Source organism: Candoia aspera, chromosome 3 (genome assembly GCF_035149785.1).
Source record: "Candoia aspera isolate rCanAsp1 chromosome 3, rCanAsp1.hap2, whole genome shotgun sequence".
NCBI classification, from domain to species: Eukaryota; Metazoa; Chordata; class Lepidosauria; order Squamata; family Boidae; genus Candoia; species Candoia aspera.
Window position 1 is genome coordinate 205129159 of NC_086155.1, and position 16834 is coordinate 205145992.

At 46.2% G+C, this 16834-nt stretch overlaps 1 protein-coding gene across 2 annotated transcripts in view; it reads right to left on the reverse strand.

Moving 5' to 3' along the window:
* Positions 1–16834, reverse strand: part of PTP4A3 (protein tyrosine phosphatase 4A3) — a 95164-nt gene that overhangs the window by 26994 nt on the left and 51336 nt on the right. The window contains exon 1 of one of the 2 annotated variants that reach the window (XM_063299718.1): positions 230–351. The exons of the other annotated variant lie outside the window; for it this stretch is intronic. The gene's annotated coding sequence lies outside the window, so the exon portion shown is untranslated. Of the gene's footprint in view, positions 1–229; positions 352–16834 lie in introns of those variants that run through there. 2 annotated transcript variants of the gene reach the window in all.

The following is a 16834-nucleotide window of genomic DNA, read 5'->3' on the forward strand; positions in this document are numbered from 1 at the left end:
ATTCCAAACTTACAGCCTCATGGGCCTCGAAGAACTAAGCCAAATCAAGAAAGCAAAGGATTCACAGAAGAAAAAAAGCAAAGTAAGAGAAAAAACCTCTCTTCTACCACACATGAAATACACAATGCATGAATAAAACAGCCGGTGGGAAAAAGACCTCTCAAAAACTAACTTGCTAAACTTCTGGGCCAGCTCTGCCCATGGAGAAGTCTCCTATGCCTCGGTTTACCTTTTGCGCGAAGAAAATGACTTCCTGGTTGGCCAGGCACCTTTTGCAGTCAGCTTTTCAGCTGCTCCTGGCTTGAGTTCCCCTCAAGGAGGCTGCTGAGCTAAGCTGCTGGTGCGATCTGCCCAAAAGCTCGTTTTGCAATGCTTACCTTCAGCCGGGTCACAGGCTGCTTAAGCACGATGCGGCCACGGCCTCAAAATAGAACATAAGCATGTAAATAAATGCAGAAAAGGGGAGGTTTCTGCTGGCCTTCCAGCCCTAGCCAATTTGCATTTGGGGAGATGTCCGACAGAGAACGAAGAAAAGGGGAAGCACTAGAAAGTCCCTTGGCCAGGATACAGGCTTGGTTATTTGCCTTTTCTTTTAAAGCCCACCAGCTGTTCAGCGTCAGCTCTGCCCCTGTGATGGATTCCTGTTACTGAAGCCTGCAGCAAGCACTACAGCACAGAGGAAATATTAAATAGATGGATATGAGCTGCCATTTTCAAGCCTAAATGCGCATGGAAAAGCACATTTTGCTCATAACACCAGCTATGCAAACTTCAGCCCCAAAATCAGAGAACTGATTTTTCTGATGGACTGACCATTCCTCCATATTACATCTCTTGGGCCACTAGCATGTTTGCACATGCGTGTATGAGCACCTACATAAAACAAAAGATTTTATATTCCCTGAACATTCCTGTTGGGATTGATAAAAGATGCACTGTGTTGGGGAGGGTCACTGACTTTTCTCAAAGGTCTTTATAGCTCTCTGGCAACCATATATGGTGTCCTACAAAAAGCCAGCCTGGATTTGTATGATGTGTTTGTTCATACAGCATGCTGGCTGGGTTCACACAATATCCTTATCCTGAGTTACAAGACTGCTGAAATTATACAATGCCTAAACTAACTATATGATGCTTTAACACAGTGTTCCTCAACCATGGCAACTTGAAGATGTGTGGACTTCAACTCCCAAAATTCCCCAGCCAGCCATGTAAACCCTGCTTTAACAAGATGGCCAAGGTAGACAATGATTGGGTTCCCCACCAGATGCTGATCCCTGGACAACTCCATCCCATTTCAGTTCCATCTAGCATGTTGCACAAATCCAGCTCCCAAGTTATGAAATGGAGTTTATAAACCACACAACATACCAAAACAAAACTAAAAAAACCATTTTGTGGCATAATGCAGCACATTCATCTCCACCGAGCCATCACTTCATCTGCTCTCTACCCTGGCCCAAGCGAGTCCTAAAAGATCATGTTTTGGCACACTGCCTTCTCTTTTACACAACTGGCCTTTTAATGCAACACGTATTAAGCTGTTGCAGCTTAAAACAAGGCGGCTTTAGCCTGCAACACCTGAAAGATGAATAATTATTTCACGGACACAGAATCTTAGTGTTGCAAGATCCCTTGAGGTCATCTATGCCCCTTTCATGCAGGCATCCAGATCAAAGCATTCCAGGCCAAGGCTGATCAGCCTCTGTTTAAACTCATCCAACAAAGAGATGTTCCCTATCAACCAGGCCCTCGTTCCACTGCTCCTACTGATAGGAGGTTTTCTTTGTGTTCTGCACTCTGGAATGATGGAGGTCTTCTCCCTGACCTTTATCGCACGAACCTCTATGAATCTCAGGTCACTTCTTGAGTTACTGTATGCTCATTATCTGGAGGTGATGCCGTAATATGTTTGCTACAAGATGCCTGTGTTTTTTTCCCAATCTCTTTTGTGGGACACAGCTGCAAAATGCTATTTTTGTTTTGGCGATCATTTAACTGCAAACCTTCATATCTAGGAGGAGAGCTAGCCTCTTGAGAAGGGTTAGTATCTACTTAGAAGGGAGAAGAGCAATGCAAAGCTCCTTGTCTTTGGTCTATTTATAGCCCTAAATCACACTGCACAGGACTCCCCGTCTCGAAGCCAGGATGCAGCTTCTTAGCGGACGTTGCTTTGAAAGACATATCCTGTGCAACGTTCTCCGGCTGTTTTTCTGGCTGCACAGTGCTCCGTTTTCTCAGTGGCCACTTACCCTGCATCTGCTTTTTGTTTTCAAGAGACTAACCACAGCACACGACAGGTGGGGATAGATTATTTCCAGTCTGCAAAATATACAAACTAAGGCTCAAGAATAGAAAGCAGTTCTGTAGGGTCAGTCTGATTATAAGCTACTAAGTCAAGGGCAACTCTTTGTGGTCACCTAGACCAGTGTTTCTCAACTGTGGTGGCTTTAAGATAATGGACTTCAACTCCCAGAATTCTCCAGCCAGCATGCTGGCTGGAGAATTCTGGAAGTTGAAGTCCACACATCTTAAAGCTGCCAAGGTCGAGAAACACTGACCTAGACAGATCTTCTCCAGGATGAGCTGTACTCAACCGGCCATTCAGGTCCACCAATGATGCACCCATCCCTGCTGTAACTGAATCCATGCACCTTGCTGCTGGCTGTCCACTTCTCTTCTTCCATGTTTCCCAGGATTATGAACTTCTCAAGGGAGCAGGGGATCCAAAATATGATCATATGATCTAGTCATTTGTGCCTCAAGTAAGAACTCTGAAGTGATTTGTTCTATGAAGGTTAAGACTAGCCTTTCACAATCTTCGTCATTCTAGATGTCATCGAATTTAAACTCCCAGTATTTTGAGACAGCCTGGATGTCCATCTAGGAACTGCCCACAATAGGATTTGGCTCTAAATCCAAATCTACTGTGTGCTTGGTTTGCTGGATGATCCAAATCCTAGTTTGTGAAAAGGAAGGCCAAGGAATTTTTGCTACATCTTATGGCAGGTCTGTAAGGTGCTGGACTAGGACTGTGGACAGCCAGGTTCTAGACCATCTTTAACCAAAGAAACTTCCTAGTCTTTCAGCCTATCCTACCTCACGGTTACAGGGAAAAAATAAAGAAAAAATATAGAGGAGGACTATCTACCTTGTCTGATCTCCTGAAAGAAAATAAAAATCCAACAAATAATGGTTCTGTTTTTTACAGAAAACATTCTTGTCTTTTGATCCATCTTTTTTCCATCTCTACTTTAAGATGGATAATGTGCAACACTGCACATAAACCAACCTCATTGTCCCTTTTTTTTGGGGGGGGGCAGTAGAAACAACTCTATCTTGAAGCATGCTTAATCTTTTTTTTTTAAACTTGGAATTTGCCTTTTAATCTGCAACCACACCCTGAATTGCTGTTTTCTTAGGAATCTGCCCCAAAACTGAGATCCTTTCTTATGGAGTGTTTGTTAATCGCCAGCCAGCCGGCATCTGATCTCTGGCCTACACTTGCTCGCTCTGCAGTGTATCTGCAGCTCCTCAGCCAGGGGATATACCACCATCCATCTAGAAAGCTAACCTTAAGCCAAGCACATTCCCTTTGTCTTCATGGACCTATTCACCCAGCTTTCTTGGCAACAATACTGAAGTGGCTTGCTATTGCTATCTTCTGTGAAATTTTTTAAACATCCCAATCAGTCTCTAGCCCTGGTATTCACTCGCTGGAGATCTCTCCTACAACTCCCATCTAAGCTATAAGCCAAGAAGTTCTGGTGGTCTCCCACCCAAGTATTAATCAGGTCCAACTACTTGCTTTGCTTTGCTTTCCTTGACTTTTTTTTTCATTTTTATTAAAGACTTAAAATGCAATAGTAAAAGCAAATACAAATGGAACTCAGAAAAAGGGATAGAAAGAATAAAAAGTGTGAAGAAAAAGAAAAACAGGAAAAAAAGGGAAAGAGGTAAAGAAAAGGAAAAGAAATATGTAAGTGACTTCCAGTCTTCATCACAAGTAAGACCAAATTTGATGACTCATCGTCCCCTGTAAAATGACGAACAAATGTCTCTTCCTCTCATAACCCATCCCTTCTATATGCAAAACCATAAATCATCAATTTTTCAGGCCTGGTGTCAGCGAAAAGTCTGTAAAGGGTTACCAGAGCTTTATAAGCACATGTCTCAATTTAACCTTGACTGAACGAATCCCCTTCATATTCCTTCCTTTTACTTCTAACGATCTTGATCATTAATTCCTTCCGATGTTGTCTTTCCCACCCGCCTATATGCTCTTCTGAGATCAGCTAAGCTCAGCTAGATGCAGACATCTGATACTTACTGATAAGCTTTTGCAGATAAGGGTCTCCTGGTATTTCAAACTGTCTAGGTGTGCTGCACTGATGCTGGACAGGCTCTCAAGAAGAAAGTGATGTTTCAGGGAAAGTTGACACCCAGCTGAGCAAGGTCCTCCAGGAAGAATGCTGCACACCTCACTTGTGCGAACATTAACTCAACACAGCCTCAACTGAAGGAAGGCTCCCCCGTGACCTCGGATGCCTGCCAGCCCTAACCCCATTGCCTAGGTGTCCCCTTGGGGAGGGAGCAGTGCTTTTCCAGGATGAGCAACCAGAGAATAGACACCAGTGCTGCAATATCATGCCAGCTCAGTCACAACCCCAAGAGGCTTCAGTCCCCAGGCAGATGGCCGAAGCAGCACACACAACATTAAGAGGTCACCAGGAATTGAGCAAAACTCTAAGGAGGATTTACTCTGGGATCAACAGGAAGGAAGGTTCTGTAGTCACACCACCTCAGCCTCCAAGGGTTTATCCGGAAGGGCTGGGAACACGTTCCTTGATCAGCCTCTTCCCAGCTTCTCCAGCACCAAAGAGCGAACCAGGCGAAGTTGAGAAATGAAAGGAAACCTTGTGCTGGAGTATCTTGGCTGGGGGAGTTGGACAAATTTGAATGCAGGTGAGAGGAGAGATTGCACCTGTATGAAAATTCTTGGGATCAAAGCCCTGAAGGAGGAAGACGCAAGCCCATGGGAAGGCTGGGGCTGCCCCCCGTTTGCATGTAATGGCAGCTTGTTAGACATTTCTAGCCATGCCCAGAAAAACACAAACGGTGATTGTGTTGCCTAACAAAGGGTGTGGGGAGACCACACAGGTTTTGCCTCCCCAATAACATCTACTTGGCATATTATTAATGAAGACTAAGACGGCATATTACTACGGAAGACGAGCACCTTTCTCCACCAGATATATGGGACAAGAGCCCTCGCCCTTTAGCCACAGGGGGGCACTTCTGTCCACTGCTTACAAAAAATGCCACGCTGGGCAAGAGATGCTGCAAAGAAACTGGTCTGGCCACTAAATTCAAGCAGCGTCAGGACTCTTCCGGAGATGAGCTGACAGCTGGGAAGGGTGGCTTTTCATCTTTCAGAGCTCAGCCCTGAAATTAGGAATTCCATGCCTTCCTTTTGGGCCGTTCTTCCCCCTTTCCCGGCAAGATTAGGAGAGCTCTACAGCACTTTGCAATTGAGGACGATGGCGCGCAACTGAACACCTGTCTGCAACGCCTTAGAGCGGCTGCAGCTTTTGCCCGGATCACGTGGCTGTCTTCTGCAGCTGCCGTGTGTTCCTGGGAATAAACGTGATCGGTTTAAGGCAGTGTTCCTCAACCTTGGCCACTTTAAGATGGGCGGACTCCAACTTCCAGAATTCCCCAGCCAGCTATGCTGGCTGGAGAATTCTGGGAGTTGGAGTCCACCCATCTTGAAGTTGCTAAGGTTGAGAAACACTGGTTTAAGGAGATGCTGAGAGATGCTTTGATCTGCAAGCACCAAAGCACCTTTCTGCTTTCAAATCTGCAATGCTCTAGAGCCCTACAGATTAATCCTTTGGGGAGCAGACTGCCGAGGAAGCAAGCTGCTACCTCCTCAGGGCTTAATTTGCCCAGCCATCAAGTGCTGTGTTTTCTCATCCTTTCCTCCTGTCCTATTACAGCAGGACTGCAGTGACGTGCTCTTTGGTGGCTCACAACACGAAGCTTACAACCCAGGTCCAAAGTTTGCTTTCTACCTGGGAAACGAAGCCTGGTCCTCGAATCCTTCAACTGTTATCACCTCTTTTCTTTCTTTTTTCCACAGCTAAGGCATGGGAAATGAAGTCATCCCAAACTACCTCCTGTTTTTGGTGCAGTCCCAAGTGTCACCAGGAAATTAATCATCTGACAGGCTACTGCAGTTGTCCATATGCCCCGTAAACGTAAGCAGCGCCATCAACTCATTACAGCTGTCTGGACTCCATGCTAGGAAGACAACAGGTATCTCCAATGCAAGAGAAAAGGGGTTTTGGACCGAGCTATAAAGCAACTTCTTCTTCCCGGGAAAGCTGCTGTGTTGTCTTTGATCAGATCAAGTCTACTTTATACCCTTATCAACACATGCTGAATGCTTTCTCATGTGGGCTTGGAAGCTAAGTGGGGTGAACTCCTGGATGGGACACCTCAGAGAACACCAGTGGTGTAGGGTAGAATGGGATGTGGAAGTGACATCCAGGAAGAGGGTAACTACAGGTGAACTCTGCTGATGTGACCATCAAGTCAGCAGAGCCCAGCTCAACTGGAAGGAGACGATCTTCTCTGCCCTGTAGAGCTTTTCCAATCCAAGGGCCACATCCTTTTTAGAGGACCTTCTAGACCTCGTAGAGGTCTAGATATAGACTCCTAATTGAGGAGTTCATGCAAAATTGTGCAAACCCAAAATTCTTAATAGTACTGCGCCCCTTCAGTCTGATGGTGGGAGATCTTCCCTTAGCCCTCTTCATACAGTTTTGTTCCTGAAACCTAACACGGTAAGGATTTCTAGCTCAGCCTGCTCCACACATGCCATTTCTGTTTGCCATACACACATGGAACATCTTAGGGAGCATCCTCTTTTCAGCTTGAAGTGGTAAAGGCCACCTCGTTAGCAGAACCTGGGGCATTCTATCACCACCCAGGTCTAGCAGCAGCTTTCCAAGACCACACAGCCATCTACAGCTTGTGCTTCATCACCAACAGTTTGAGAGGGGTAGATGTGGCTGTGGAAGAAAATAGGAATGTTCCTCAAACATGACAGAGAAATGTCTTCCCACACAGGCTGCTAAATGTCAAGGAGCAAGGAGATTCCAAGCCACGCTTTGAGCCTCCAGAGGCATGGTCCAAATCCCAGATATTATCCAACCAGCATGGGCATTAGTGAGAATTCTGGGATTTGTAGCCCACACATCTAAGGATGCCCAGGTTGGAGAAAGCTATTCTCAGCCTCTCTTTCCCCAAATGGTCCTGTTTCCGATACGTAGGACCTTTCTCTCTCTGAGGGAACATTCCATCATCATGCATTCCCCTACTGGAAGACTGAATTGGTTCAGTCCTGCCATAGGCCTACCACTTTACACATTCTTTGCAGGGATTGGTTTTTGTTGCAATTGTGAGAACACAAATTGAAGAGCGTGAGGACAATGTGGGAACAGGCAGGCAATTCACCCTGTTTTTAGAAGGTAAGCATATACACACACACATTCAGCACAAAATGAACTGCAACAGAGAGGCAGCCAACTAACCAATTGTGGGGTTTCCAGCATCATTTGTGTTCTAAGAACCTCCCCTTTGTGTGCATCCCTGACAGAGGGAACCGTCACTAAAATATAGGAAGAAAAGCCAGTGAGATATTGGCATCACCCCAAGAATGTTCTGCCTTCTAATTTATATAGGCAGAGACATTAATTTTCCAATCTGATCTGTCTGAAGCTCCAGGAAGCACAGAGATTTTATTCCTTTTTGTTTTCCTTCTGAAAGATCCCAAGATAATATGAAACAAACCCACTGACATTATACTTTCCAAAATTGTGTTTTGTGGAACCCTCAAATCAGCAGCAAAGTTCTGAAACAGGAGAAAGGGAGAGAAGCAAATGTGGCTCTTAGGAGCAGGTCTTTTCATCCTACAATTGCCACACCCAGGAATAGCTGGTTTGGAATGAAGATGAGCATTCAGCAGAGAGAAGGTTCTCCCAGGCTTTGCTGTCTCCTAAGTCAACATCCAAATGCAGATTACTCTATGAATGGACATCACAGGGGTCAGTAGCTAAGAACTCAATGTGCTCCTGCTCCGAACATTCCTGATTCAAAACTTGCTTTTACGATGAACTAGATGGGAGGACTTAGGGGATCGCCATCCAAGTAAGTTGGGACTAAAATTTCTACTCAACTATGAAGCTCAGTGGAAGATTATGGGACAGTCAATAACACTTATACCAGTGTATCCCACAGGTATGTGTGTATGTGCTGTCATCTTGAAATCCTGGAGAAGAACTGGGCTACAAAATTAATTCACATAACCTCTTTCTAACCATCTTCCCCAGCCTGGCATTCTTAAGATGAACTGGGACTGAAGCTCCTGATATGAGTTTGGAGAGCTGGAACAGGTTGGAAAGGACAGAGGAAAAACGGAGGAGTCTTATCTTGGAAATCGTGCCTATCTTTTCCTTCAACCTTCAGAAGGAGGCACATTTTGAGAGTAACCAGTTGCTTATTTTCTAGTGAGACCTGCCAAATATTGAGACTAGTGAGCACAACTGGCGTTTTGACAGCTTCCGCTCCATCTTCATTGGATTTTGTAGAGAACAGAGATAAACAGAGCAATTCTAGTAGGCAGTAGAGACCAGCAAGATAGGACTTTTGATCTGATCCAAGGACACACCAGTAATCTACAAAGAACCAGTTTTAAGAGGGTTTTTTTGTATGTGATCCCATGTACTGGGCCACCCAATACATTAAAATAACCTAAATTAATAGCTCAAAGACTCAAAGACTTTACTCTGAGCATTAGACAATGAAGGCCATGAATGTTATGAGCCAATGTCCTTCCTAAATTTTCAAAGACTGGTTTAAGCAACTTAGTTTGAACAATACACCACTGAGTCCTTGGTACTCTCTGAACCTGGTTGTTTGCTTGCAGATGTTTCATTACCTGACTAGCTAAAATCATCAGTGATGTTACCTAGTTGGGTAATGAAACTTCTGCAAGCAAACAACCAGGTTCAGAGAGTACCAAGGATTCCACTGTTCAGCCCTGAGCTACAGTTATTCTCTTCTTATGTTAATAATACTCCCTCTTCCTTCTTAAGTGGGCAGTGAACAGTAGTCAAAAAGAAAAAATAACGATAAGACCAAAATAAATAGGTCTCGCCAGATCAAGTAAAAACCATTGCAACCACCCCACAGGCCCTATCACATATTCTGACTCAGTGCCCAGTAGCATAAGCAGGTCTTCAAAGTTGTCTGAAGGGCCACCAGAGTTGGGGTCATCCAATCTCCGGGGGGACGGTATTCCAGAGGGCAGGTGCCATGACGGAGAAGGCTCTCCTTGGTGCCTGTAGCCTGCACTGCTGCCAGTCTGATGGGATGGATAGATACAACCAAGGAGAGACTGTCCCACAAGCACCATGCCATAAAGGCCTTTATAAATGTAATGGTATGGGGGAATGACCTTGGGAGGCTGGGCCCAGAGATGCTGCCTAGGGAATGGCCAGATAAGAGAAAGCATAGCCCACAGCTGCATAATGGGCGGGGCAAGAAGCTCAGAAGAGACCCTCCCTTGCTTCTCAGGCTGCAAAGGAAATAGACGGAGAGTTGCACTTTTGACTTGCAAGATTGTTAATGTAGCTTCACAATAAAATAGAATTAGTTCATCTGGTCATGTTTCCTGCTGACAATAAGTGACTACCAGCACCCTGAATTGAACCTAGAAGCACACCGGCAACCAACGCAGCTCACAGAGCAAAGATGTAAAGTGCACCGGATGTGGAGTACACACAGCTGCCCAGCCTGCTGCATTTTGATGCTCTTCAAGGGCAGCCCCATGCAAAGCGTCCTGCAGTAGTCCATTCATGGTTGGTGGGTTCTTGGGAAGTATCGGTTGATTGGAGGTTGGGAATGCACTCTGTTCTACTTGGTCCACTTTATCAGTCTGTTGCCCCAAGAAATTAATGCGAGCCCAGCCTCCCAAGGTCATTCCCACATACCATTACATTTATAAAGGCCTTTATGGCATTAATGCTGTCTATCTGGACCAATTTCGCAAGTATCTGCTTTAGCTCAGCAAGATTACAGCATTCTATCCCCAGTCCTGATTTCTACAGGACCATCGACACCTTATGGCAGCGATACACTCTTTTACAAAATTCATTAAGTGCCATTCCCAGGAGTCTGACACGCCCAGATTTCTTATTTCTCATTAACGTTCATCAGCTCGATAGGCCACCTTTCCTTTCAGAAGATCAAGGTAGCATACTCCAAATTCAGTCTCATGAAATGACTCCGCAAAGATTCAGAGACTGAATGGCCTTGGATTAAAATAACCGGACCTCAGTATTTCTCATCTCTAAAATGGGTACTTCACAGAGCTGCCCAGACTTGTTGGGTGGCATAGAAGTTAGTAAGTAGAATTATATAAATACACGGATCTGTTTGTTAGAGGTCTACCCTGCCTTCTTCCCAGGAGCTCAAGCTTATAGCAGGGAGGGGTCCTCCTTTTTATCTCTACAACAATCCTGTGAGGTGGGATGGGCAGAGAGAAACTGACCGGGCCAAAGTCAGCCAGGAAGCTTCAGTGGCTGAGAGTGGACTTGAACCTGGCTCTCCTCAGTCCTGGAGCAAGAGTTTGAAACACTACTCCACACTGCTAATCTAACACCAGGTCAGGAGTTAGAAAAAGCAAGACGACTTTGCAGCAGATTCTGCACAGAATCCAATTTGATGGGGAGTCAGTAAAGCCCACCTCTCCCGCCCACTGAAACAGGAATTGTCCCTGGATTACCTTGTTATATGCTATGCAGAACCTGTGGGCAGCATGTGGAGAACCACATAATTAAGAGGGCATCTGCACGCATTGATTTGTGGGTTGCAGACAGGGTCAAAAAAGAATAACTTCCCTTTCTTACATCTACAGTACAAGAACAAACCATGGATGCCAGAAATACACATCCTAATTTTTTACTGTTACAGATTGCCAAATACAGATTTTTCCAATACCTTTACTAGGACTAGTTTCATGCATAGTCTTTAAATAAAACATAGTCTGGGATAAACTCTCTCACCCCCGCCCCCCAATTCTTAAGACCATTCCATCCAGCATTTATAGCTTTTCAAAACCTATTTAACAATCAGAAAACTAAGTACTGCAAAGTGTAAATGGTGAGAGATTTATTTTTAGGCAGTGTTTCTCAACCTCAGGCACTTAAAGATGTGTGGACTTCAACTCCCAGAATTCCCCAGCCAGCATGCGGGAGGACGCATTTGTTATTCTCAAATCTGAAAGTATATTTCCAGTAACTTATGTCAGTTGTATAAAGAAGATATAACTCATTTACATCAACTTACATCATTTGGGCAATGCTGCCATTATTCAAATGGACCCAAATGACATAACTGTAATGGAATTAAGTGTAAATTTAAGTTCTACTTTAGATACAATAACCCCGTCCATTATTTTGGATGGATGTCTGGATGGAAACGTTGTCTACTGCATTGGAAATCTGCTAAATGGGGGGTTGGGAAGTCAAGGCTTACATCTGCATCTTTGCAATTTCCCATAAGAATGTTTCCAGTGTCCATTTTGGGAACAACTTTCATAATTGTTTGGAGATGGCGGAGCAGCTTTGCAACTCTGACAGAGGGTGGCTTTGGCCATGAAGAAGCCAACTGCAAAAAGTTGGACCAACACTGTGGGCAGGTATTGCATTGTTTGCTTGGTCTCAAATCATCATTTCAGAACATTGGAGAACTTTCAGGAGCACTTGGAATCTCGGCTAGCAGCGGGTTACAACTGGAACATTCGTGGAGGTCCAGTTTCTCAGGAAAATAAGTTGCCCAACGCCTCCAACTTTTCCCCCGCAGTGCAGTTAAATAATTGGGGTGGGAAGTTTCTGCATTAAAATAGGACAATAATGAAGCCCAGTAAACCAGGCCAGGGCTGTGTCCTTCTAGAGCAAAACTGGCAACTCAGCATCCCACAGATCTTTAAGAGCAGAGATGCTACATGGTCCATGGCCAGGCATTACAGGAAGTAGCTTCTGCACAAGAGCATCTGATTACTACACCTGCTCCAGAATAGGGCAACCAAGTTTCTGTGGTGCAGAAAGCAACACAACAGTGGATTCTGCAAGACATAAAAGTTACCCAAACAGCAAAGGTCTGGTAGTCTTCATGCACTCAACTAACCAGCAGATCAACCACTTTGGCTGAGATTTCCAGCTTAAGCCCGGGCAGGGATGTGCAAAATTCCTTATCTGGAGAAAAAGCACATCTAGTATTTTGGTAGCCAACTCCATCCAAAGCAAGATACTGAGATACTTTTCTTTAATGAGTTTGACTGAAAGAGTTGAGGGCATAACGTCACAGAAATCTCAACAACTAGCTTAATTTCACTGGAGAACCCAATTCACATTTTGCTCGGTCTTATAGTCTTTCCTATCTTACGATGGACTGGTGAGCTGGATGCTCCGTTCCCAGATGGTGGAGGAATGGGCAGTCCAACAGTCAACTGGATCTGTATCAGGGTCTGAACAGATCACCACAAAACGCTCCATCATTTTTCTCCTGGAACAAGACAACTCGACTGCTTCCAGGACGGATCAACAGAAAGCAAACCTTGTGGAAGCGGGCCGTGGGGTCCTGGACATGCTCCGTTTCCTGAAATGGTGAATTTTGCACAAAACTGGTCCCTGCCTCCTTCTCTACTTCCAAATTCAGTGGCTTGTTACGATGCCTTGAAACGTGAATGATTCCTCTGAGCAATGGGGGGGGGGGCGTGTGCACGCATCTTGTACACTGAGGTGAGCAACAGGAAAGCAGAGTTCACCCACTTCCCAATGGGCGGAAGGGCGCGGAAAGTAGCAGGATACAGAGATGAAAGGTTACAGGGAGGAGACTGGGAGGATCAATGCGCTCAACATCTGCATAAATACACTTGCTGTGGAAACTATGAAGAGGGCTTGCTAAGACGGAAAGAAGAGATGAGGGTGGGCAGAAGCCACGCGGCATCATGGGTGCAAGCATTTTTCCTGAATGAACAAAAGCCACAGAGAGCTGGAGAGCGGTAGCCATCTGCTGCTCTGGCCGGAAACATGCAGAGGCAGACGGATAACAGATCCTCTGTTGAATGCTTCTGCACTTAAAAGCAAAAGGAAGTGGTGGTTGCTATAAAAAGGATGGACGTGTCACTCAGAACGTCCTCTTCCGGACCAGTCCTCCCCTTTCTCCTTCGCCTGTCGCTTCCGCTTGGGAAGCAGGGCTCGGCAGTCTGCACGTGCTTGGAGTGGTCAAAATTCCTCCACTGAGGACAAGCAAGAAACAAAACGGAAGAGGAGGGGGAAATCCCTTATTCCTACCAGCCTCCTCCCCTCCCCAACTACAAATAAACTGGAACCTCTTCCAAGCCCTCTTTAACAGCAAATGCCATTCTCGGGAGAAATGCCCCCTCATGTTTCTAGGAGCAGAAAAAGGGACAAAGCTATCACTTTAGCAGAGAAAAAGGAAGGGGGTGGGGGAGGAGAAAAAGATAAATAAATGCAAGAATGTCTAACTCTGATCAGGATGCTTCCCTGGGTGAAGAGGTGAACATGAAAGCGTGCTTAAGCGTCGGTTTTGGGGGTTTAACAAAAGGGTTGCCGGGAGCAACTGCGAATTTAATTCCAGTGATTGCGCATGCTTAACGAAGAAACGGCCCCCTCGCAGAAGCAGAAGCCATCCCGTTAGGAGAGACGGCTATCGCCTTCCTAGCTTGCCCTAAAGCAGGGTTTCTCAGCCTTGGCAACTTCAAGATGTGTGGACTTCAACTCCCAGAATTCCCCGGCCAGCATGGGAATTCTAGGAATTGAAGTCCACACATCTTGAAATTGCCACGGTTGAGGAACACCGCCCTAAAGGGTTCTGCATTTCAATCCCTGTTCACCTCTCAGGCAGGCAGCCCCTGTCCCTCCCATGCCACCAGCACGATGCAAAACGATCTGGGTACCCTAAGTCAGAGCAGCCTGCCAGAGGAGCACCCTTCCAAGCCGTCTAAAGACACCCCACGGAGGAGTAGCTTCACCCCAGCATGCACACCGCAGGGACCTTACCCCACAGCATGAAACAGAACTGCACACAGAGACGCCAATATTACAATGTCCTTATATAAATCAATGGTGCGACTGCACCTGGAGTATTGCGCAACGTTCTGCTTCCTGCCCCTCAAAAAGGATGTGGTGGAGCGAGAGAAGGTTCCAAGGAGGGCTGCCAAGACGATCAAGGGGCTGAAGCAGCTTCCCTAGGAGAAAAGGTTGAGGTATTTGGGGCTCTTTAGTCCAGAAAGGAGGTGAACGATGGGACAGGACCGAGGGGCGCAAAATGGTGTACGGTGTAGATCAAGTGGGCAAGGAGAAGCTGTTTTCCCCTTCTCAAAGTACTAGAACCAGAGATCACCCAATGAAACTGCATCCTGGAAAAATCAGGACAGACAAAAGGAAGTTTTTTTTACTTTACATGTCTGCAAATGCTGGAATTTGCTACCATGAGATGTGGTGCTGGCTACCAGCTTGGCCGGCTTCAGAAAAGGGTTGGGCCAATTCCTGGAAGTCATGGAGATCAAGGGCTAGCAGACTTGATGGCAGGGGGACTGCCTCTGAAGGCCATCTGCTGGGAGACTGGTGGGCTTTCTTGTGCAGTTGGTTGGCCACTGGGAGGACTGACTGCTGGACTAGATGGGCCAGCGGTCCGATCCAGCGTGGCACTGCCTATGTTCTTGGTATTCTGAGAAGGCCAAGCCTATATCTTAGTTTTCCACTGATGGTTTAAGACCTTAGTTAAGGAGACGCTTGTTTCCTGGCACTGAATTTTACCTAAAGCACTCTATACAGCCGTTCTGGGCACTGTCCCATGTGTGGAGTTCAATCCCCAGATTTCTCAGCAATGGTTGTTGGTTGTGGAATTCCAGGAGCTAAATTCCAGACTTCAGGAGGGTACCTGGGTGGGAAGGCTGAGCTAGCAGTATCTGGGGGCTTTTACCATTTTACCTTTTCATCTTGCACTTCTTCCTCCTTAATGCTTTTAATTCTCTCCTGGTTTTAACAGTGGTTTGCTACCGGTGGGAAACAGAAGCATGCTCAAAGGCCAGGATAACCTCCTTTTTAAAACAGAAATGAATTTTTCAGAAGCTGAACACCCCAGGAGGAGAAAGCCTATCATGCTCTTCTGAAAGACCTACAGCAGTTGGGTCAGTCTCTAGCTCTGTGCCAGGTAAATTAAGTTTCTGTCCGGAATTAAGGAATGCAAGGTCTTTCCCTTCATTTCCCCAACAGCTGGCTTCCCAAGACAACCCCCCCCCCCAAATGCTCTCCGCAACCCACCCCAGCTGCAAGGGGAAGGGGGAAGCCCATGCAGCAGCATCATATGTGAGGGTATCCCCTCTAACTGCCATTCCTCCCTCCTTAACCAACAGCTGGAAGTCCTCAAATTTCCCTTCTCTTGCCCTGAAAGTTCTTCGGGAACTCCAAGGATGGGGAGGATGGGAGAAAGGCACAGCCAGGGAGAAGGAGGCTGATGCAAAATAAATATTCACGTGCTTCCACACAAACTCTCTCTGCGCAAGGGGAAGGAGGCTTGCGGACTCACCTGGACCCCTGCGATTTTGCTTCCCGATGCCAGGAGGGGAGAAACGTCCAGGGTCAGAAAACAGGGTGCAGCCGCACACCCCGGTCCCATTCCAAACTGCCGTGTCTGCCTTCAATTAGAAATCTCAAATGCCAGTTTGGGGTGGGGGGGGGGGAGGAAGGAAGAGAGAGAGAGAGAGGAGATGAGAGAAGAGAGAAGAGAGACCAACTCCAGGGGGAATTGTAATATAATTATTTAAACTGGCAGCTTTGCAAGGCATTGGACTCTCTGGCTTGTGTGGCAGGAGGCCAAGGCCTGAAGCGAGCAACAAGCCGTGTGTGTGTGTGTGTAGTGGAAGGAGGGGGGAGGGGGTGGCGGCAGCTGGAAGGCAGGGGAACTGGCTGGTTTGTTTTCCACTGAACAGAGATCACTGAATGGAGGAGATTTGAGATCATAATAAATCAGAAAAGAGGAAGGCGCTGAGAGAAACCATAGAACAGTCACTAGCTAGAGAGATGCCCATGCTAGTTTGACAGGACTGAGGTCTCCAGAAGGGAGCCCAGAGTTCCCAGCCAACACTAGACCACCTGAGCCAAAATCTTGGCTGTTGCACATCCTCCAAACTCTTAACAGTTCACAGCCATCCATGTAATCACAGAAAACTAGGACAAAAGCATCATCAATGAAAACTAAAGGTCCATAAAATAAGGATGCCACCACCAAAATGCCCAGCTTGGTAGCTGTTGCTTCTCTGAACTCTTAAGGGAAGTTTAGGGAGGAATATCTCTGAGGAGGAAGTCAACATTTAGGCGGATCTCACAGACAAGGGTCTTAGCTGCGAGGACTTTGCTGATCTTGTCTTGGTTCAGAAGTAAAACAGGACTCAGAAGTTATACCCATCCAGGGTCTGAATGGGTTCAGGCTTTTTGGACGGGAGACCATCATGGAAAGCCAGGGTTGCAGGTGAGACTGGGACGTTGGAAAAACATCTTGGAAGAAGGCAGTGGCCAACCACTTCCATACTGTTATTATTGCTGTTATGGTCCATCAAGTCAACCCTAACTCCTGCCGACTACAGGGGCAAGTCCTTGCATTTCTCTTGGCAATGTTTTTGGAAGTGGCTTAGCAGTACCTTCTTCCTAGAGCTAAGAGATCAAATGATCCAAAGTCA